The sequence below is a fragment of the Sciurus carolinensis genome, chromosome X (assembly GCF_902686445.1).
Source record: "Sciurus carolinensis chromosome X, mSciCar1.2, whole genome shotgun sequence".
NCBI lineage: Eukaryota > Metazoa > Chordata > Mammalia > Rodentia > Sciuridae > Sciurus > Sciurus carolinensis.
This window is the reverse complement of record NC_062232.1, coordinates 85,765,074-85,789,090: the sequence shown is the minus strand read 5'-3', so window position 1 is coordinate 85,789,090 and position 24,017 is coordinate 85,765,074. Positions and strand designations below refer to the sequence as shown.

General features: G+C 38.1%; 1 long non-coding RNA gene across 2 annotated transcripts in view; it reads left to right on the top strand.

Annotated features, from left to right (window-relative positions):
* The window catches only part of LOC124972220 (uncharacterized), a 44,453-nt gene extending 33,431 nt beyond the window's left edge, over window positions 1–11,022 (top strand). Inside the window, exons 4-6 of one of the 2 annotated variants that reach the window (XR_007106443.1) lie at window positions 3,408–3,551; window positions 3,661–3,853; window positions 10,269–11,022. This is a non-coding gene — a long non-coding RNA (uncharacterized LOC124972220). Of the gene's footprint in view, window positions 1–3,407; window positions 3,552–3,660; window positions 3,854–6,873; window positions 8,586–10,268 lie in introns of those variants that run through there. The other variant, XR_007106444.1, reaches the window with a different exon arrangement.
* Window positions 11,023–24,017: the final 12,995 nt, after the last annotated feature.

Sequence of the window (24,017 nt, the reverse complement as noted above, 5' to 3'; positions counted from 1 at the left end):
GGCAGTTAGGACATTGGGCCCCAAAATGCTTCTCTAAATGTACAGGCTACTCCATGAAATTAACCTGTAGAAACATTCCAGTTGACTCATTTGTCCTAGAGTGGTGGGAAAAGAGAAGTGGGATGGACCTGAGTGAAGGCTACAGACTCAAGGGCTAAAAAGACACAACTAATCAAAGGGTCACAGACTAAACCAATAGGCTTGGCACCTCTCCAATACCTGATAAGTATAGCTACTGACCAATAACCTTGGCATTTTTCTAATACCCAATTAACATAGATAATTATCAGTACCCTTACCCAGCGGCTACATAAGCCCCTTGACTAGTACACTTAAGTGGCAACCTGCTTTCCAGTCCCCTGGAAAGAGGAGCTCTGTTTCTTTTCTTTATACTTGAATAAGTTCTACTAGCTCTGTTTCTTCTCAGGACAAGAACCTGGAAAGAAGTCACCGGCAGGTGGCTAGGTTCTGCTGCAGCACTAAGTGGGCATTTGCCTGCTATGGAGATATACAACATAGGTCCCACTAGCTTCCAAAGAACCCAGTCCTGCTGACTGAGACCAGCTGCTAATGCTGAAGGGCATTCCCAGTTGTGAAGAGCTGCTGCTGTGGCAGAGAGCTGTAACTCCACCAGCGACTACAGCAGCAGAGGATGGGAATCCGGTTTCAACATCATATCCTTTATGTCATGTTTTTTTTTTTTTTTTTTTTTTTTTTTTTTTTATCAAGGCCAGTTGTGAAAATAAACTTAAAAAGAGGCACACAAGTTTTATAACAAGTTTAGGTTTCTGAATGAATATATGGGCAGACTAATAGTTAATTTCTGAAAGTACTGTTAGGAGTTATATATTTAAAAACAAAATCTTCATAATTTTATCTCATAAAATTCAGAAATCAGAAATAGAAACTGTACATAGGTCATTAGCATTTTAAATCATCTGTTATTTTCTTTGACTTATTTCTGGTTTGGAACAAGGAAAGTACAGACTCATGAGAATTTATTTATTTATTTATTTATTTTTACTGAGGACTGAACCCAGGGGCACTGCCACTGAGCTACATTCCCAGTCATTTTAACTTTTTCTTTTTAGTTGCTTAGGATCTTGCTAAGTTGCTGAGGCTGGCCTTGAACTTGCAGTTCTCCCTAGTCATTAGGATTACCGGTGTGTACATCCATGCCTGGCAGGTCACTTGTGAATTTTTAAATCTATTGAACAATTAATATTTTAGACAAACCATGAATGTCATATGTAGATATAAACATTATCCACTTATTAAAATAAAGTGGAATATTTTTCAGGTATGAAAAGCTTAAGAATTTTCAACTCTGGATCAAGGTTTCCTTGTAAAAACAAAACATTTTGAAATGTCACATTTTAAAAAATTTAAATGTATTCATTTTTTTGGTTCTGGGGATTGAACTCAGGGGTACTTAACCACTGAGCAACATCCCCAGCCCTTTTATATTTTATTTAGAGACAGGGTCTCACCAAGTTGTTTGTGCCCTTGCTAAGTTGCTAAGACTAGCTTTGAACTTGTGATATTCCTAGGTCAGCCTCCTGAGCCACTGGGATGACAGGTGTGTGCCACCACTCCCAGCTTAATTTATTGATTTTTTTTTTTTTTTTTTTTTTGCGGTGCTGGGGATCGAACCCAGGGCCTTGTGGTTGTAAGGGAAGCACTCTACCGACTGAGCTATCTCCCTAGCCCTTAATTTATTGATTTTAATAGCTAGCTTTACTTATGGAAATCAAGCATAGGTAACATTTAAGTTATTTGCCAAAAATGCCCTCAGAGGTTGTTGTATATAGAAAAAAATGAACACTATATCTTAGTATCTAGAGACCAATATCTTAATTGGTTAGCAGGTCAGAAAAATGAGTTACTACATTTTAAAGATATTTTTATTATGAACAAATTTAATTTATTATAGATTTAAAGTCATGTGAATCAAAGGCATTTGAGCTAATTTTTTAATAAGTCAATTTAGTACCATGTAAACAGACCATATATAAGCATATAAATATATAGTGTATATAAGAAGAAATTAAAATCTAGAATTAACATTTGCTAGTTTTATAAGTCAGACATTCCACCTGTTAAGTCTGTTAAGTCTTAAATTTGCATGTCCAAAATTGAAGCCAGAAATAAAATTTGCATCTTAAAGAATGAGGTTAGCAAACTTGAATGGGGAATTTGTTTTCCAAGGGTAGAAAATATTTCAGAGAAAATTAAAAGCCTGAATCAAATAAAACGAAAAAATAAATAATTTAGCCAGATGCCCAACTGTAATTCCAGTTACTGGGTTCAGGCAGGAGGAGGATCACACGTTCAAGACCAGTATGGGAAAATTAATGATACAGTGTCTCAAAGTTAAAAAATAAAGAGGGATGGACTGTGGATGTAACTCAGTGGTAGAACACTCTGGGTTTAACCCCCAGCACTCCACCCCCCCAAATAATTGCCAAATAGTTTTTATATTCAAATCTATCTTTGAAGAAAAGTGGAAGAAACTTTATCTCTGAAATCCCTGACAATTAGCAGAACTTTCAAAGGAGAGGAGTCAAGGGAACTGTGACAAAAGGACTGGAATTGTACATATGTAGATGCAGTTCGGCCTGAATGGGTAATCTTCCTCCCGTCTTTGGGCCTGTTAGGTTGGGGGCGGTGGTCACAGTCCATCCAACCTTCCTTCTTAGCTTGAGGAATGTGTTCCCAGTTTGGGGGAGGGGTGGTATCCAAATTTAATCTATTGGAAAGTTAGAGTTGAAGGTGTAGCTCAGTGGTAGAGTACAGTGTATAGCATGCATGGGACCTTGGGTTCAATCCCCAGTATCAAAAGTTTTTCAAAAACTATTTTAGAAGGAATGATTGTAGAGTGAAACAGACGTTATTACCTCATGTACATGTATGACTGCATGACTGATGTGATCCTGCAATACATATAATCAGAAAAATGAGAGATTACACTCTATGATCTGTCTCAATGTATAAATGCATTCTACTGTCATGTACAACTAATTAGAATAAATACAATTTTAAAAAATTAATAAAATATTCTCAAGAAGTTGATTACAAGAAAACAAACAAACAACCCCCTGTTTTATAGTGGATGTAAAGGTGACTATTTTAATTCTATTTGCATGTTTAATTTTTTTGTTCATATGCTCAATTTGTTTTTTTTAGCATTGTGTCTCCTGTGCCATAGTGTCTGTCCTAGGTGTAGCACTTAGAGAATAAATTTGTTAGGTGAGTAAATCAATGAATGCTGACAGGTAAAAAATTCTAATAGAGAGGTGCTTTAAATGGTGTTTGAGCATAAAGGACTTTGTAGGACCTGAGGAAGAATATGATTAACTTTGAGCAGTTCAGGGAACATTTTACGAAATGAAGCTATTCCCTTCTAGAACTTTCGAAGTACATTCGGAGCCATCAGAGGGAACTGCATCTGGGAACAAAATAAAGTGATGCTACATAGCCACCAGATGGCGATATTGCAGAGGAATTTGAGCAGCAGAGGAAATGGCCAGCCCTATTCCAGCTAAGAGCCCGTGATTACTTCAAAATCAGTTTTTGTGTCCTGTCGACAAAAGTTTAAACTGTGATTTCTTTTCCTTTTTTTTTTTTGTTGGTTTTGAAATACTTCCATTCTTGCCCTAGGCTTCTTTGGGAGACATCTTATGCTCTAATTGGTGCTCATTACCAGGCAGAAGAGAGAAATGATGCTGAGTATTTTTCCAGTCCTTCAGATACTGGGATTCTAATTCCCATACTATTGATCTGGGATTCTAATTCCCATACTATTGATCTGCTGTCTCCCCTGTTATACCCTGATGTGGATGAATTTAAAGAGGTAAGGAGAGATGCAAAGCTTATAAACGAGTGTGTGTGTGTGTCTATCTCTGTTACGGATGATTGAACCCGGGGGTGCTCTACCACTGAGTTACATCCCCAATGATTTTTATTATTTCATTTTGACAGAGTCTCTGTAAATTGCTGGGGCTGGCCTCTAACTTGGAATCCTCCTGCCTCAGCCTCCTGAGTTGCCAGGATTTCTGGTATATGCCACTGCACCTAGATAAAACTAATATTTGTTGAGACATCAGGTGCTATAGTCAGACATTTTATTTAATTATTTAATTGGCACAAAACCCTGAGTTATTAATTTTGTCTTTCATTTTATATGTCAACCTGCTTCAGCAATTAATAACAGGTATTGTCAGTCTTTCAGTTATACTCTCATGTGACAACACCATATTTTCAGGCAACTCCCAGACAATCTCATTATATTGTTTCATTTTAAAGTATTTTTTGCTTGGCACAGTGGCACACACCTGTATTCTCAGCAACACAGGAGTCTGAGGAAGGAAGGTCACAAGTTTGAGGCCAGCCTCAGCAACTTAGTGAGGCCCTGAGCAACTTGGTGAGACCCTGTCCCAAATAAAAAAATAAAAAGGACTGGGAATGTAACTCAGCAATAAACCATCTCTGTGTTCAATCCTCAGCATAAAACAAACAAAAACCCAAAAACCTTAATAGCTCTAAAAGAAAAAAAACTCTTTTAACACACTGGCAATAACATTATAACACTAAAAACCTTACAATAATTCCTTAACATCATCAAATATCTAGCCCTATTAAATTTATTTGATGTCTCATCTTTTAATATTGTACTTGTTTTATTCAATTCAGGATTCAGACAAGGTTTATAGATTACATTCATTTGATAGATGAGTTGCAAGTCTTTTTATATAGGAGAGTGAGGATAAGAGAAGAGTATCTATTTAGTATTCAGATAAAATTATCTTGTGAATCAAACCTAGTACTACATGTTGGGGGTTACAAAGATTAGGAAGATATAGCCCCTAAGGAACTCACTCATTTGCTCCTATTAATGTTCTGTATTTATCACAGAACTTATCACAGTGTGATTAGTATGTGTTTATGTATCTTTCTTCCCAGATAGTAAATCCATTAGTAGGCAGAGACCATTTCATGTTCAACATTGCAGTTTTTATATTTAGCCTAGATCCTGGCACATAACAGAGGATGGAGTAATTTTGTCTAACTGGGAACCAGTAAAGAGTTTACAGCAGGGCAGTGACAATGCAAGGTGTTCATGGAGGTAGATAAAAGGTTTCCAGTTGGTCCAAGCATAACAACTAGAGGCAGAGAAACTATTGCAATCTGTGCTAGAAAGGATGAGGGTCAGAACTAGGGTGATGATGGTAAGTATGGAGAGAAGACCTATTGGAGAGTTACTAAGGATGTAAATGGGCAGGATTGGGTGATTTCTCATATGCAGAGAATGAAGGCTTGGATGATGATGGTATCACCAACAAATTCAGAATGAAGAGGAAAAGCAGGTTTGAGGTAGGGAAGATGAGTTCAGTTTGGGACACACAGAGGTTCAGGAGATGTGATTTATAACGATGTTTGAAACCAGCTGGATGTGGTGGCACACACCTGTAATTCCAGCCTTTTGGGAGGCTGAGGCAGGAGGATCACCAATTTCAAAGCCAGCCTCAGCAATTTAGGGAGACCCTAGTCGATTCACTGAGACCCTGTCTCAAAAAAATTTTTTTAAAAATGTTTGAAACCAGAACTCAGGAATGAAGATCTGGGAGTCATGAGCATATAGTAGAGTGTAAAAATGGATGCCATCACTCAGGGACAGGATATGTGGCAAAACAGAAATTGAGTTAAGGATGGAACTCTGGGGACTCTTACAGAGAAACTGAAGAATGAGAAAGAAAGGGAATAGCAAGGGAGATTGGAAGAAGACCAGGAAAGTGTAGTACCATGGCAACCAAAGGAGAAAAGAGTTCAGGAGGAAGGGAATGGGACTAGTTGACACTTGAGAGGCAGGGAGGTGATAGTAGAGAATAGTTGAGTGTGAAGCATTGTGGATGAGTGGCAGGATGTAAGCCCTGAAATGTCAGTTAAGCCTTTATCCAAAAGGGCCTTGGCCACCAGGTGAAGGGGTTAAGACTTTCTTTTATAGGTAAATGGGAGTCACTGAGGAGATTTAAGTAGGAGTGACCTGGTTAAATCGAGGTATTTTTAAAAAGTCAGACTGAGTCAGCATGGAGGATCCTGTAGAGGAACAGGACTAGGGACAGGCCTCATTAAGGCAAAGTAAAGTGGAATGTGAACTGTGGAGGAAGGAACAGTTTCCATGATTTTTGGTAGATAAAATTTGCAACCCCCCCACCCCAAATAGTTAATACTCACTGAGCCATGTGCTAGGCAGTGTTCTAAGTATATACATCAATTATCTTACTAAATCCTCACAACCAGCCTATGAGATAGATAAGTATCATTTACATCATTTTATGCACAATAAAACAGGAACATAGAGATAAAGAAATTTACTGAACAGAGCTAGTAGTTGGCAGAACATAGATTCAAACTCAAGTGATTTGACTCTTAACCCACACTCATTTTTTAAAAATTTTTTAGTTGTCAGTGTACTTTTATTTTTTTACTTATTTATATGTGGTGCTGCGAATCGAACCCAGTGCCTCACACATGTTAGGCAAGCGTTCTGCCACTGAGCCACAACCCCAGCCCCTTAACCCATACTCTTAATGTCATTGTTGTGCCATGACTGGATGTGGGCTTGTCAGTTAGGATTAGGTTGAGCTAAAAGTTATCAGTCCAGAATAAGAATTGGTTATGTATAATTGTAACGTACCAATAAAAATATGGAAATAAATATCTAAAGGCAAAATAAAATAAAACTGAAATAAAGAGTATAGTATAATGCATTTTTTTAAAACCCAACAAAATAACCACTGGTTAAACAAGATAGAAATTCATTTCTCTTTCCCAAAGGGTTTAATGTCCAACCATCTCCACATTTGTCTTCAGGGCACAAGATACAACTCCAGCGAGCACATTCATATTCCAAGCAGCAAAATTCTGGGTTGCAGGGGGAAGGAGAGGACGGATATTAGGTGACAGCTAGCAGTCTGCTGTAAGGGAAATTCCAGGACTCTTGACATTTGCATAGAGGATTGTATGGAGGGAGGATGGTATCACTCCCAATTGAAGTGGAGAATACAGGAAACCTATTAAACCTTTATGTTTGTTTTCCTAGTCTTTGCCTTCACCTGGAAGCAAAAGCCTGTTTTGTTTTTATTGTTGTTCATTTGTATTATTATTTTTTTGGTACTGCCCCTTTCCTTTCTAGCCATGCAGTTCTAGTGTGGTCTTCTAATAGGTACTCTGTCCTTCTGGCCATCATCAATTTGGTTGAGGTATGGCCATGCGATCCAGACTAGAACAATCAGAATCCTTCACTGTAATTACTTTTTCTGACTTAATTGAGGGAAAATATTGTATCCCACTCTTGCGGCATGACTGGAAGATGTATGGCAGGAAACTCTTGGTGGCCCTTTTTATGGTCAGAGGGAGAAAGCTTGTCTAAAAGAATGCCAAAGGCCAAATATTTTCTCCAATATTTTCTGATTCATAATGCGGGGAAGAATGGAGGAACTTTGGACAGAGTGGAGGGAGTGTGGGAGTGGGAAGGATGGTGAAATAAGATGGACATTATTACCCTATATACACGTATGATGGCACGAACTGTGTGACTGCACCATGTACAGCCAGAGGAATGAGAAGTTGTGCTTCATTTGTGTACCATGTGTCAAAATGCATTCTACTGTCATGTATAACTAATTTGAAAAATTAAAAAATAAAAGAATGCAGTTTGTAAGATTAGCAAATGAAAGCTACATAGTGATGTTCAAGTCCCTAGTCTTGACTTTGATGCCTGTCTACCTATGATTATGTGAGGCATCCACTAGATTCCCTCTTTTGCCAAAGTTTAAGTTGCATTTATGTTACTTTCAGTCATTGAAGCCTTGATTAAAACTGTGTTGTAAAATGTAGTTCTGGAATCAATGTAGATGTGTTTTGGATCTGTGTGTGTGTTGGGGGGGCATAGTAAATAGTAAGTAGAAGCAGGCAAACAATTTGAGACTGTATCAGTCATGTACCTGAAGGCAATGACAGTCTGAACAAAGGTACGTCAGAGGGGCAGGTTTGCCATGACCTGTTTCTTCTAGACCTTGAACCACCTGCCCACACCTATGGGCTGCTCATTTGTACATGGTTGCAGGGTAACTAGTCACTATTCATTATGAGCATTTTCCCGATGTCCTTGGGCATAGTTATAATAGTGCTTAAAAATTCTTTTTTGTTGGCGTTGTGATTGTAGATCAGTGATACAGCACTTGCCTCACACGTGTGAGGCACTGGGTTTGATCCTTGGCGCCACATAAAAATGAATAAAATAAAATAAAAATATCGTCTCCATCTGCAACTAAAAAATATTCTTTTGAAACATTCTTGTTTGTTAATTCTGAATATGTTGATCATCTTAGGGTCACTTTTTATTGATTGCCTTTCTACTTCAGTATGGGTAACATTTTCCTGTTTCCTATATATCCAGTCATTTTGACTTGTCTCTTGAACATTGTAGAAGACGTGAATCTGGATTTCATTTTACCTCTATGAAAATAACTGCTTTTTTGTTTTTATTTTAGCAGATAATTAATATAACTCAAAACTACATACTCATTCTCTTGTGGTAGGCACCAACTGAAATACCTATTCAGCTCTTTGAGCTTCATGTGGACTGTTTGAAGATGGCCCCACACACTTATAATTCAGAGGTTTGTTAGCCTTTGGGGTTTTTTATATGCAGAATTTAGGGCTCTACCTATCAGACTTGGTTCATTCTAGGATTTTACTCCCACTCTTTACAGCTGCTGTGGAAACCCTGAGCTCTGTCCTCTGATCTTCAAGTTAATAAGATTCAATTTCAGCCACCTATCAGGGCACTGATTGAGGCCTACCCTGTGACTTAAAGTCTTAAAAATGGGAATCTAATCTAGATCTGATCCCATATTTTAAGTGTTGATACTCTTCCAGTTTTTGCCTACTTGTCAATATTTGCAGGTGGTTGTTTTTAATATTTTGCCCAGAATATATAATTGCTATATTTGAAGGAAATTGAACTTGATAGAAGCTACTTGGTAATTTATTGGAAGCCAAAACCCTTCAAGTTACTATTATTATTTAACCTGTGGCATATGTAGCAGGAACACTCTGATGGTGTGGTAAGAATTTATATGCAGGCTTTGGATGTTTAATCCAGATGATGTGATTTGATAAATGCAGTTTTTACAATCAAGTAAGCTAAAGGTGAAGACATTTTAGGATGGCATGTTTGGAGGTATGAGTTGCTTGATAATCTCCCCCTTGGTCTCCCATGAAATGAGATAACCTCACCCTACCCAGGTAGAATCCTACTGCCACTCACCTGAGTGCCTCTCCCATAAGGATTTTCATTCATCAAACATCCCCTATCCTAGTATCTCTGGATCACCTCTGCTTTAAAAAAGCAGTATTTGAACTTATTATAGTAAACTGTACTTTGCAGTTTATAGGTCAGAATAACAGGCCAAGACCTCTACCTATGCACAGGAGTATATAAATTGACAATCATTTTACTGGGTTGGGTGATCAGGAATTAGCGACAAAGCATACGTAGGGAAATAAAAGAGGTGTTAAGGACTACTTTCAAATTTCTGCTTTTAGCATCTAGATGGGTGGTAAATAGAGGATAGAAAAGAAAGCAAGTTTAAGGGAGAAGGTGAATTCAGTTTTGACCATGTTTGAAGTATCTGTGAGACATTTAGGCAGAATACATGAGTCTGGAAGGCTGGAGAGAAGTCTGGGAGGGTGATATATATTGAAGAATGACTGGCAGATAAACGATAGATGAAGCTACATGTGTAAGTGATATAACTGGATAACATGCAGAATGAGAACTGGTAACAAAGATAGGGGTAGTATAAGAAATGAGTCAATTTGAGAGTCTGAGAAACAGTCAGAAAAGGAAAGGCAAACCAGGAAAGGAGGTATATAGAAGCCAAGGGAGAAGAGTTTCAAGAAGGAGTTAGTGGTCAATAGAGTCCAATTCAGAAAAAGCAAGGAAACAAAGCACTGAAAAGCATCCATTAGATTTAGCATCTAAAAGATCTTTACCTCGGAGTTCACAGTTTCAGTGGAGTGGCAGGGAGTGTGACCACATTATAGTGATTTGAGGAGTGCATGCGGGTGGTAGACTGCAGCATGTGGTTCTTATTAACCATGCTTCCCAGAAACAATTTCCCTGGGTAGACCTCTACTCTTACATCTGATGGGCTCTGTAAAAATGTAAGGAAGTGATGCTGCTTAAATTCCAAGTGCAGGTTGTAAGAAGCCTTGACGCTTTTGCCTTGGCCTTTTGGAACCCTCAGCAACCACATAAGACTGAGCACCTTCTAAGGACACCAAGTAAAGAAGCCCTGAGATGACATGGAATGAGAGAGCAGCCCAGCTAAGCCCAATTTCCAGATATCACCACCAGGTGGCAGGCATATGAATGAACGAAGCTATTTTGGTCCCTCCAGACCAACCTGCCAACCAGCTGGATACTGCTGACTCCATTAGATACCTCATGGGTTAGTGGAACTGTACAGTGAGACTTGCCCACATTCCTTCCCCATACGGTCTTGAATATAATTAAATTATTATTATTAAAGCCCCCAGTTTTAGGATAATTTTTTACATACAATATAAAACCGGAAGTTGGGTGTTGAAGTAGTGAGACTGTTAGTGCATGTTATACCTTCAATAAGCTTGGAAAGAGAATGATATAATGGCAACTGGAGGGTCACAAGACTGAGGGAGGAGTTTTATAAAAATGGTAGAGACTTGGGAATGTGCACAGGCTGATGGGGAAGACCTATGAGAAAGAGAAAATTGAAGATGTAGAAGAGGGAGGAGGCAGCTGATGCATGTAGTTCTCAGGAGGAAAATAATGTGATGCAAACTCTGGTGGAAGGTCTGTTCTTGGAAACTAGGGTAGTAGGATGCTTCTAAATTAGAAGGTGTCTTCCCTCCTTTGGGTATTTAAAAATGTCATGCTTTCCCACATATAAATATATAAATGTTACATACTCACATGTGGGTGTGTGTGTGTGTGTATTACATATATGTATAGGCTATATATGAAATATAAAAATTTGTTGGGAAATTGTGGATCTACCAAGGATTTACTGACTTAACCCAGGCCAGAAACTGACAGAAATGTACACACTTGGACTAAAATTCAAGTTATCTTGTACTAAAGCCATATTAAAACCATACTTCCACAGAGTGAGCTGGTCTGGGCTCAGTGGGCTCTCAAAACTATATAGGGTTTAAATTCCATTGCCTTGGGCTGGGGTTGTGGCTCACTGGTAGAGCACTTGCCTAGCATGTGTGAGGCATTGTGTTCGATTCTCAGCACCACATTTAAATAAAGGTCCATAAACAGCTAAAAAAATATTTTTTAAAATTCCATTGCCTCTTGGATAATTACCTAGAATTTTTCTTCCAAGAAAAAGACCTGTTAACCTTATAATTCTGCCTGTTGCTGTCCCACTTTCAGGAGGGACTAAGTATTGGATTAATACCTCCAAGGAGGACATGTGGTAGGTTGAGTGATCATGGTTGACCCCCTGTACCATAAAGTCACTTTGGTGTCACCTTTCACAGCAGCAGACTTCCCTATACTGGCAAGGAAAAGCCCCATCAAAGAAAAGAGGAATAGTAATCTAATGCAAAAATGAAACACTTTTTAAAAACTTTCTTATTTTGGAAAAATGCAAAAATACACAAAATTAGACTAGTATAATGAATCCCCATATACTCCTCATCCAGCATCAACAATTAATGATTTCTGCTCATCAATAAAATGTCATATATGCACACACATGTGCGGGTATATGTAGTTGTATGTTGTTACATATGTAGTTGGTTCTCTTTATTTGCAGATTTCATATTTGTAAGTTTACCTACTTGCTTAAACTTTATCTTCAACCCCACAAACGGTACTTGAAGTGCTTTCATGGTCATTCATGTACCTGCAGAGTGGCAAAATAAAATTAAGCTGCCAAGCACTCAATGTTCTGAATTGAGTTCGGATAAAAGTGTGGCACTGTCTTCTTGGTTCAGCTCTTATGCTGTGTCTTTTTCATAGTCTATTTAATGCCACATTTTTGTGCCTTTTGTTGATGATTTCACTGTTTAAAATGGCCCCTAATCACTGCTCTGAAATGTTGTCTAGTGTTCCTGAATGCCAGAAGTGATATGCTTTACGGAGAAAATATATGCATTAGATAAGCTTCAGTGAGGTATTAGTTATATTGCTGTCAGCTGTGAGTTCAATGTTAATGAATAAACACAATAGTACATCCAGAAAAAGGAAGAAGAAATTTGACAATTAATATGTGAGTCTTCTCGGGAAAGAGATAAAATAAAATCTTTAGTGTGATATATGAAGCTGTGGAATAGATGGAAAAACAACTAAATTAATAAATTTATGAGATGACTGATTGTAAAAAAGCAGAGTGGAGAGCATGGTTGTGTGACAGAAAACTAATTTATGGTCACGGTACCCAAGATCAGGAAAATTTTAAACCGTTCTTGCCTCATGTTTTGTTGTGAAGAAATACCATATATCATTCATTCTTTAAAATGTAGATATTAAATAGGCTGTCTTTAAACAGAAACGTCTGTAAAACTAATTTATGTATTGATCATTTGAAAGGAGTGAGACCAGAGATTCACAGGATCTGAACCCTTTAGTTCATCTATGAGCAGTGGCTCACTATTTGCTAATTAATTTTTACAAATTGACTTTATACAACCTAACTACCACAGATAATAAGAATCATTTGTGTACACCCTGACATAGATTGTATGTGTGTTTGGGAATAGTTTAATCCAAATTGCAGACATGCTAACATTTTATTTGTAAATATTTTAATGTGTCTCCATCCACAGTGGTTCTCAAAGTGTGGTATGAGTAACCCTGTGGATACCTGGAACCTTTTCAGGGTGTTTGGGAATTCCTCCTTTTTCTAACTAAGTATCTCTATGAGTTTAAATATTTTTTTCATAAAATTCAACCAAAACAACATATTACAATCTTAAATGCAGGAGCAGATATGAGAATCTACCTGTCTTGTATTAATGCAGATATTAAAGCTATTTGCAAAAAATGTAAAGCACTTCTTTTAATAAAATTTTATTTATACAAGTTTGTAGTGGGCTTGTTATATTTTTTCTTTTTTTTATTGTAAACAAATGGGAAACATGTTGTTTCTCTGTACATAGAGTAAAGGCATACCATTTGTGTAATCATAAATTTACATAGGATAATGTTGTTTGATTCATTCTGTAATTTTTTCCCTCCCCCCCACCCCTGCCACCCCTCTTTTCCCTCTATACAGTCCTTCCTTCCTCCATTCTTGCCCCCTCCCTAACCCTAACTCTAACCCTAACCCCTCCCACCCCCCATTATGTGTCATCATCCACTTATTAGCGATATCATTCGTCCTTTGGTTTTTTGAGATTGGCTTATCTCACTTAGCATGATATTCTCCAATTTCATCAATTTGCCTGCAAATGCCATAATTTTAACATTCCTTATGGCTGAGTAATAATCCATTGTGTGTTTATATATATATATATATATCACAGTTTCTTTATCCATTCATCAATTGAAGGACATCTAGGTTGGTTCCACAATCTGGCTAATTGTGAAATAAGCAGCTATGAACATTGATGTGGCGGTATCTCTGTAGTATTCTGATTTTATGTTCTTTGGGTATAGGCCAAGGAGTGGGATAGCTGGGTCAAATGGTGGTTCCATTCCAAGTTTTCTAAGGAATCTCCACACTGCTTTCCAGAGTGGCTGCACTAATTTGCAGCCCCACCAGCAATGTATGAGTGTACCTTTCTCCCCACATCCTCCCCAACACCTGTTGTTGCTTGTATTCTTGATAATCGCCATTCTAATTGGGGTGAGATGGAATCTTAGGGTGGTTTTGATTTGCATTTCTCTTATTTCTAGAGATGTTGAACATTTTTCCATATGTTTGTTGATTGCTTGTAGATCTTCTGTGAAGTATCTGTTCATTTCCTTAGCCCATTTGTCAATTGGATTATTTGCATTCTTGGTGTAGAGTTTTTTGTGTTCTTTATAGATTCTGGAGATTAGTGCTCTATCTGAAGTATGATTGGCAAAGATTTTCTCCCACTCTGTAGGCTCTTTCTTCGCATTGCTGATAGTTTCCTTTGCTGAGAGAAAGCTTTTTAGTTTGAATCTATCCCAGTTATTGATTCTTGCTTTTATTTCTTGTGCTATGGGAGTCCTGTTGAGGAAGTCTGGTCCTAAGCTGACATGTTGAAGCTCTGGACCTACTTTTTCTTCTATAATCTGCAGGGTCTCTGGTCTGATTCCGAGGTCCTTAATCCATTTCGAGTTTAGTTTCGTGTATGGTGAGAGATATGGGTTTAGTTTCATTCTGTTGCATATGGATTTCCACTTCTCCCAGCACCATTTGTTGAAGAGGCTATCTTTTCTCCATTGCATATTTTTGGCCCCTTTGTCTAGTATGAGAAAATTGTATTTATTTGGGTTTGTGTCCATGTCCTCTATTCTGTACCATTGATCTACCTGTCTATTTTGGTAACAATACCATGCCGTTTTTGTTACTGTTGCTTTGTAGTAGAGTTGAAGATCGGTATTGCGATACCCCCTGCTTCACTCTTTCTGCTAAGGATTGCTTTAGCTATTCTGGGTTTCTTATTCTTCCAGATGAATTTCATAATTGCTTGCTCTATTTCTGTAAGGTACGTCATTGGGATTTTAATTGGAATTGCATTGAATGTATATAGCACTTTAGGTAGTATGGCCATTTTGACGATATTAATTCTTCCTATCCAAGAACATGGGAGATCTTTCCATCTTCTAAGGTTTTCTTTAATTTCTTTCTTTAGTGTTCTGTAGTTCTCATTGTAGAGGTCTTTCACCTCTTTTGTGAGATTGATTCCCAAGTATTTTATTTTTTTTGATGCTATTGTGAATGGGGTAGTTTTCCTAATTATTCTTTCCAAAGATTCATCATTTATGTATAAAAATGCATTCAATTTATGTGCATTGATATTATATCCTGCTACTTTACTGAATTCACTTATGAGTTCTAAAAGTTTTCTGGTGGAATTTCCTGGTTCCTCTAAGTATATAATCATATCATCAGCAAATAGGGATAGTTTGAGTCCTTCTTTTCCTATTCGTATTCCTTTAATTTCTTTGGTCTGTCTAATTGCTCTGGGTAGAGTTTCAAGGACGATATTGAATAGAAGTGGTGAAAGAGGGCATCCCTGCCTTGTTCCAGTTTTTAGAGGGAATGCTTTCAGTTTTTCACCATTTAGAATGATATTAGCCATGGGCGTAGCATAGATGGCCTTTACAATGTTAAGGAATGTTCCCACTATGCCTATTTTTTCTAGTGTTTTGAGCATGAAGGGGTGCTGTATTTTATCAAATGCTTTTTCTGCATCTATTGAAATAATCATGTGAATTTGACTTTAAGTCTATTGATATGGTGAATTACATTTATTGATTTTCTGATGTTGAACCAACCTTGCATCCCTGGGATGAAACCCACTTCATCATTGTGCACTATCTTTTTAATATGTTTTTGTATGCGATTTGCTAAAATTTTGTTGAGAATTTTTGCGTCGAAGTTCATTAAGGATATTGGTCTGAAATTTTCTTTCCTCGATGTGTCTCTGTCTGGTTTAGGTATCAGGGTGATATTGGCTTCATAGAATGAGTTTGGGAGGGTTCCCTCCTCTTCTATTTCATGGAATACTTTGAGAAGTATTGGAATGAGCTCTTCTTTAAAGGTTTTGTAGAACTCGACTGAGAACCCATCTGGTCCCGGACTTTTCTTTGTTGGTAGGCTTTGATGACTTCTTCTATTTCATGACTTGAAATTGGTCTATTTAAATTGTGTATGTTCTCCTCGTTCAGTTTAGGCAATTCATATGTCTCTAGAAACCTGTTGATGTCTTCAAAATTTTCTATTTTGTTGGAGTATAGATTTTCAAAATAGCTTCTAATTATGTTTTGTATTTCAATCGTGTCTGTTGTGTTATTACCTTGTTCATTCCGAATTTTAGTGATTTGGGTTTTCTCTCATCTTCTCTTTGTTAGTGTGGCTAAAGGTTTATCAATTTTATTTTTTCGAAGAACCAACTATTTATTTTGTCAATTTTTTGTATTATTTCTTTCATTTCAATTTCGTTGATTTCAGCTCTGAGTTTAACTATTTCCTGTCTTCTACTACTTTTGGTGTTGGTCTGCTCTTCTTTTTCTAGGGCTTTGAGCTGTAGTGTTAGGTCGTTTATTTGTTGAGTTTTACTTCTTTTATTGAATGCGCTCCATGAAATAAATTTTCCTCTAAGTACTGCTTTCATAGTGTCCCAGAGATTTTGATATGATGTTTCTTTGTTCTCATTTACCTCTAAGAATTTTTTAATTTCCTTCCTAATATCTTCTGTTATCCATTCATCATATAATAGCATATTGTTTAATCTCCAGGTGTTGGAGTAGTTTCTGTTTTTTACACTTTCATTTATTTCTAACTTCAAACCATTATGATCTCATAGAATACAAGGTAGTGTCTCTATCTTCTTGAATTTGCTAACATTAGCTTTGTGGCATAATATATGGTCTATTTTAGAGAAGGATTCATGTGCTGCTGAGAAGAAAGTGTATTCGCTCTTGGTTGGATGGTATATTCTATAAATGTCCATTAAGTCTAAATTATTGATTGTGTTATTGAGATTTATGGTTTCTTTGTTCAATTTTTGTTTGGAAGATCGGTCCAGTGGTGAGAGAGGCGTGTTGAAATCACCTAGTATTATTGTGTTATGGTCTATTTGGTTTCTAAAATTGAGAAGGATTTATTTGACATACATGGATGAGCCACTGTTTGGGGCATAGATGTTTATGATTGTCATATCTTGCTGATTTATGCTTCCCTTAAGCAGTATGAAATGTCCTTCTTTATCCCTTCTGACTAACTTTGGCTTGAAGTCCACATTATCTGAAATGAGGATGGATACTCCAGCTTTTTTGCTGAGTCCATATGCATGGTATGTTTTTCCCCATCCTTTCACCTTTAGTCTATGGGTATTTTTTCTGTGAGGTGAGTCTCTTGCAGGCAACATATTGTTGGATCTTTCTTTTTAATCCAATCTGCCATTCTATGTCTTTTGATTGCTGAATTCAGGCCATTAACATTCAGGGTTATTATTGAGATATGATTTGTATTCCCGGTCATTTGGTTCATTTTTTAAATTTTATTTATTTATTTATTTATTTATTTATTTATTTATTTTTCACACAACTTGGTTCCTCCTTTATTTGAAAATTCCTTTAGCATAATTCCTTCCTTTGCTGATTTGCTTCTTTGTTTTTCATCTCTTCCTCATGGATTATTTTGCTGAGAATATTCTGTAATGCTGGCTTTCTTTTTGTAAATTCTTTTAGCTTTTGTTTATCATGGAAGGATTTTATTTCATCGTCAAATTTGAAGGTAAGTTTTGCTGGGTATAAGATTCTTGGTTGGCATCCATTTTCTTTCAGGGCTTGAAAAAGGTTGTTCCAGGCCCTTCTAGCTTTTAAGGTCTGGACTGAAAAATCTGCTGATATCCATATTGGTTTCCCCCTGAATGTAATTTTGTTCTTTTCTCTCAGAGCCTTTAAAATTCTGTCTTTATTTTGTATGTTAGGTATTTTCATTATAATGTGCCTTTGTGTGGATCTGTTGTAATTTTGTATATTTGGAGTCCTATAAGCCTCTTGAACTTGATTTTCCATTTCATTCTTCAGATTTGGAAAATTTTCTGATATTATTTCACTGAATAGATTGTTCATTCCCTTGGCTTGTTTCTCTAAGCCTTCCTCAAACCCAATAATTTTTAAATTTGGCCTTTTCATGATATCCCCATAGTTCTTAGAGATTCTGTTCATGATTTCTTGCCATCTTCTCTGTTTGGTCACCTTTGTTCTCAAGGTCAAACATTCTGTCTTCAATATCTGAGGTTCTGTCTTCCAGGTGCTTGATCCTATTGGTTATTCTTTCTGTGGAGTTCTTAATTTGGTTTATTGTTTCCTTTATTTCAAGGATTTCTTTTTTTTTTTTTTCAATATCTCTAACTCTTTATTGAAATGATCTTTTGCTTCCTGTATTTGCTCTTTTAACTGTTGATTGGTGCGATCATTCTATGCCTGCATTTGCTCTTTCATCTCATTGTTTGTTTCCCTGATCATTTTAATTACGTACATTCTGAACTCCCTTTCTGTCATTTCTTCTGCCATGCTGTCATTGGATTTTATTGATGTAACATCTAGATTTGTTTGTGGCATTTTCTTCTCTTGTTTTCTCATATTGTTCAGGTATCAGTGGACCGCTAAGATATTGCAGATTTCCTCTATTGACTTATAATGTCCTTGAAGATTTCTAGTATATCCCCTCTTAGCCTTCAGTAGCCTGAAGTCTTGGAGGAAGTTGATAATGCGATGCTTCTCAAGGAAGCTGCCTCTCTAGGGTTGGTGACCCTCAGGTGGGGTATATTCCCTGCTAGTGGGCAGAGGTGCCTCCACTTGTTGACCAATGGTCATCCAAAGGGGAACTAGGCTGTGGGCTGAGGCAAGGCCTGTTTGGGCTTGTGTCTCTGTTTTTACCGTCCTTGTGGGAAAACCTCACCCGGCAGGGAAGACTCACCCGGTGGGGAGGTCTCGCTGGTCAGTTCCCCTCCTAGAGGTTCCCCTCAATCCACAACTACCACCTGGGCTGGACTGTCTTCCTCTGCAACGTTCCCAGGGGCCCGGACCTACCTCCTGGGCCTGGGAGCCCTGCCCTTTGCAGACACGTCTCCTTAGGCTGCCCCTCCTCAGAGAATCTGCCTGCAGTCCTGGAAACTTCGCTCCGCCCCTAAGTGTGTTTCTGTGCGGCTCTTCCAGCAAGAAGCCGCCTAGGTCCTGGGACCCTGCTCTGCACCTAATTGCCTGGCTATGTGGCCCCTCTGAGCAGCCACCTGGAGACCTGTACAGTCACTCTGAGACCCAGCGACCCGCTGCATGCCTCTTCCTCCGGGCAGCCGCCAGGTGTTCCAGTGCAGTTGCTAGGAGTCCAAGCAACTCACTGCGCACCTCCTCCTCCTGCCAACCGCCCGTAGCCCTGGGCAGTCACTCTGAGTCCAAGTGACCTGCCGCGCTCCTCCTCCTCCTCCGGGCAGCCCCCCGGGTGTTCAGGAGCAGTCGCTCAGATGCCAAGTGACCCGCCGTGCTTCTCCTCTTCCTCCGGGCAGTCCCCCGGTGTTCAGAAGCGATCGCTCTGAGTCCAAACAGCTCTCCATGCAGCTCCTCCTCAGGCAGCCGCCCAGAGCCCCAGTGGTTGCTCCGAGTCCAAGCGCTGTGCTGAGCCGCCTCCTCTACGATGATCCCAGTTGTCCGTGTTTAGCACTCCAGCGGGGGTGGGAGGGGTGTCTCCCCGGGCAACTCTACTTCACAAAGTTCTCTGCGTTCCGGGGCTACCGCCCCATCCGGGACGCCTCCCCAACGGGAGAGACTCACCCGGCGGCTTTGAGTTGGTCCCAAGTCTCTCACTATCTCCTCTTTTGAATCCTGAGTCCTGGAGCAACATGAAATGTAGCCACCCTCTAGGCCGCCATCTTGAAACCTCCTCGTTATTTTGTATATTTTACTTTTTTTCTTTGTGGTTCTGGAATCAAATGCAAGACCATACATATCTAAGGAAGTGCTCTATCACTGAGCCACGCCCTCAGTCACTATTGTCATTTTAAACAATGTAGTAAATTTTTTTGAATTCAGTTTTCATTTCTAAAATATTAAATTTCAGTATGTAACTTTTGTGGAAAAAAAACTATGTAGGGTCAAAAATATATTTTTACCATAAGCATGTAATTTTATTTTTAAAATATATATCGATCAGTATTTTTAAAAGAAACATTAGTGTACTTTCCTTCAGCATACCTGTTTGCAAAACCTGTCAAAAAGAGGAGGACTTTTTAAACTGCCTCACTTATGCATGGAAAGCAACTAACAGTAAGAACAACTCTGGTTATGAAATGTACCAAGGTGAATTTCTGCAACTCTGGAATTTGCACTAGTTTTCTTTTAAAAATATTTTAAAATAATTATGGGTTCATAGCAAGTTGCAGAATTATTACATAGAGATTCATGTACCTATCACCAAGCTCCCACTCTTGGTGGTATGTTATATAAATAGCATAATCTTAAATTCAAGAAATTGGTATTAGTACAATAGGGTTAACTAGACTATGGGCTTTGTTCAGTTTTCATTATTTTTACGTGTCTTCATGTGTGAGTGGATCATTGTGGTTTTGTCCCATGTACACACTTGTGAGCTGTGTGATTATCAGCACTGTTGAGATATAAAACTCTTCCATCACCTCCTTTGTATTTTCCATATATATACCCATCCTGCTGTACTTTTATGCCTTGTCAGTGATTAATCTGTTCTCAATCTCTAAATTTTTATAATTTTGACAATGTTATACAAATAGAATCCTGTACTTTGGAGATTAACTTTTTTTCACTAAGTATAATGTTCTTGAGGTCCATCTGGGTGTTGTGTGTATTGATAGTTTGCCCTTTTTGTTGCTGAGTAGTATTCCATTGGATCAATGTACCAAATTTGTTTATCCAATCACTGATTGAAAGACGTTTGGAGGGCTGGGGAGATAGCTCAGTTGGTAGAGTGCTTGCCTTACAAGCACAAGGCCCTGGGTTCAATCCCTAGCACCACAAAAATAAAAATAAAAAAATAAAAAAGGCTGGGTGCAGTGGCACATGCCTGTAATCTCAGTAGCTCATGAGGCTGAGGCAAGAGAATCACAAGCTCAAAGCCAGCCTTAGTAACTTAGTGAAGCCCTAAGCAACTCTGAGACCCTGTTTCTAAATAAAAATATAATAAAGGGCTGGGGGTGTAACTCAGTGGTTAAGCATCTCTGGATTCAATCCCTGGTACAAAAAAAGAAAAAGAGAAAGAAAGAAAAGAAATAAATAAAATTTAAAAATGACTGGGAATATAGCCTCCTTGGCTTCAATTCCTGGTATCAAGAAAAAGATTCCATTGCTAACGTTTGTTATTACTACTTTTATTTTAGCCATTCTCACTTGTGTTTTTTTAATTTGCATTTCCCTAATGGCTAATGATGATGTACATATTTTCATGTTCTTTGTTATCTGTATATTGTCTTTCCTATTCGTGTCTTTTGCTTATTTTCCAGCTGGATCTTTATTTTTAACTATAGGATTCTGAGAGTTCTTTATATATTCTAGATATCAATCCTTTGTTGTATATATGGTTTGCAATATAGATATATATTTTTTTTGGTGGTGGGGGTACTGGGGATTGAACTCAGGGGCACTCTACCACTGAGCCACATCCCCAGCCCTATTTTGTCTTTTATTTACAGACAGGATCTCACTGAGTTGCTTAGTGCCTCACTTTCACTCAGGCTGGCTTTGAACTCGCGAGCCGCTGGGATTACAGGCGTGTGCCACCACCCGGGCCAATCTATAGTTTGTATTTTCATTCTCTTAACAGGGTCTTTTATAGCATAAGAATTTTTATTTTTGTTAGTGTAATATGTCATTTTTCATGTTGTTATTGTTTCATTATTTTTATATTCAAGTCCACAATCCACTTTGAGTTTATTTTTGTAGATCGTGTGAGGTTCAGATGGAAGTTCAAATTTTTCCCTACCAATGAACATTTGTTCCAATACCATTTTTTAAAAAATCTCCATCCTTCTTCCATTGAAGTTTGTTACACCATTTGTAAAGTCAGTTGAGTGTACTGGTGCTGCTCTGTTATTCATTCCCCCTGATCTGTGTCTATCACTCCCCCAGGATCCTACTGTCTCAATTTACTGTAATTATATAATATTTTATCTTGCAATAAAGTTATCCCCTCCAGTTTATTCTTCTCTTTAAAAAATGTTTTAACTGTTCTAGTTCCTTGGCCTTTCCCTGTTTTTTTTTTTTTTAAATTTTATTTTTTATTTGTTCTAATTAGTTATATATGACAGTAGAATGCATTTATGCATTTCAATAAATTGTACATAAATGGAGTATAATTTCTCATTTTTCTGATTCTACATATTGTAGTTTTATAAGCTTGCCTCTATCTGTGATAAATCTTGGCAATATCTGGATAATAATTATGTTAAGTATATATAGATCACCTTGGGGAAAATTGACATCTTTACTATATTGAGTGTTCTAATCAATGAACACTATATTTTTCTTTTTCTTTTTTTTTGTACTGAGGATTAAACCCTGGAGCATGTAACTACTGAGCCACATCCTCAGTCCTTCTCCCCAACCCCCCTTTTTTGAGACAGTCTTGCTAATTTGCCGAAGCTGGCTTTGAACTTGTGATCCCCTTGCCTTATCCTCCTGAGCTGCTGGGATTACAGGCATGCACCACCAGGCCTGGCTATTTCTCCATTTTAAAGAAATATTTGCTTTCTTTTCATCAACATTTTATAGAAAAGAATATACTTATGAAATGAGAGGACTGGTGAAATCTCAATGCTTCATCCCAGCAAAGAGCAGGCATGCTGCTTGTTGCGTGAATTCTGTAGCCTCAATTTCCTCATTTGTGGTCACAGCTCCTTCATAACATCATTGTAAAGATTTAAAGAGACAACGGAGGTCTGAGTCCTGTCTCTGTCTTGTTTAATTTCCTCCTTTCCACCCTTTGCCTTTTGGGTCTTTTGAGCCCCCATCTGTGATAGGCACTAATAGTGGAAATGACTTCCAAGGGATGTCATGAGGAATGGAGGTCAGAATTTGAGTAAAGCAGCTAGGAGACTGCCTGACAGAGTAGGGACATCATAAGCAGTGATTGTTATTAGTATTACCATATGAATGTAGTGAGGTGAGAATACTTTCTGCCTTTCTCTGAGATAAACTTGATAGAAACCAAGGAGGTATCCCAAAGAGTCACTAGCACAGGGTAGGAAGCAAGATCTTGCTGTGGGTTCGGGACAATGGAGAAAGTTCCTCATAGCACAGGGGACAATAGGAAAGAAAATCTTAGAACCATGTGACAGAGATAACCCAACTTTTACAGAAAAAGAATAAAACTGTGTCTATATATAAAAGCAGATTTGGAGGAATACACACTAAACTGGACTGCAGGGAGCTGGGGGACTTTGACGTTTACTTTTGCCCCTTTTGTGCTTGAAAGCAGTTTCTTTTTAACTGAGCTTGTGTTGTACCAAACAATATTAAAATAAATTATTTTTCAAAGGCCAATCAGTAAACAAAACAAAACAACAACAACAAAAACCTAGTCAGCCAACTGTGCACACACAAATATAGCGAGACAATTTCCCTTAAATTTCTCTTCCATTCAGCCCCCTGCCTGGCCCTTGTGTTTCTTCACCTCCTTGGCTCACCAGCTACCACTCTTCAAAGTTTCTGAGTTGTCCTTTACCTGAGTTACTCTTGGGCCATCTCAGCTTGTTTATGGAGCCTTAATACCCTCCCCAACTAAGCAAGCATCCCATAAGTGTCTTTGTGATGGAAGACAGTTCCCGCTCTGAGAGGAATTACTTGGTTAGCTCACAATGAGAATTTTTTTCTCCCTCCATTGATTTTGGGGAGAGTAGAGTAAAGGTGGTGACTTTAATGAATTCTGTGTGAAGAGGTTGGGAGGGAGGGTTTCCATAATCCATCTACACAGATGTTCAGAGTGTTTGGAGAGAAGTATTTGGTACAGTTTTGATGACATTCCATAGCACAGCACTTGCAATTCACTAGCCACCCTTTCAAAGACTTTGCATATGTTCCTTCATTTAATCATAACCTCAAACCTATGAGGAACTTCCTGTTATTTCCTTTTTACTGATGAGGAAGCTGAAACACAGAGGTTAACTACTGTACTCAAGGTGACACAACTAGTAGAGGCAGGATCCAGAGGCTGAGGAATGCCCAAGTCATGTTCCTCTTCTCTTTGTTCAATCATCCAGTCCTTTCATAGACAACCTAACTG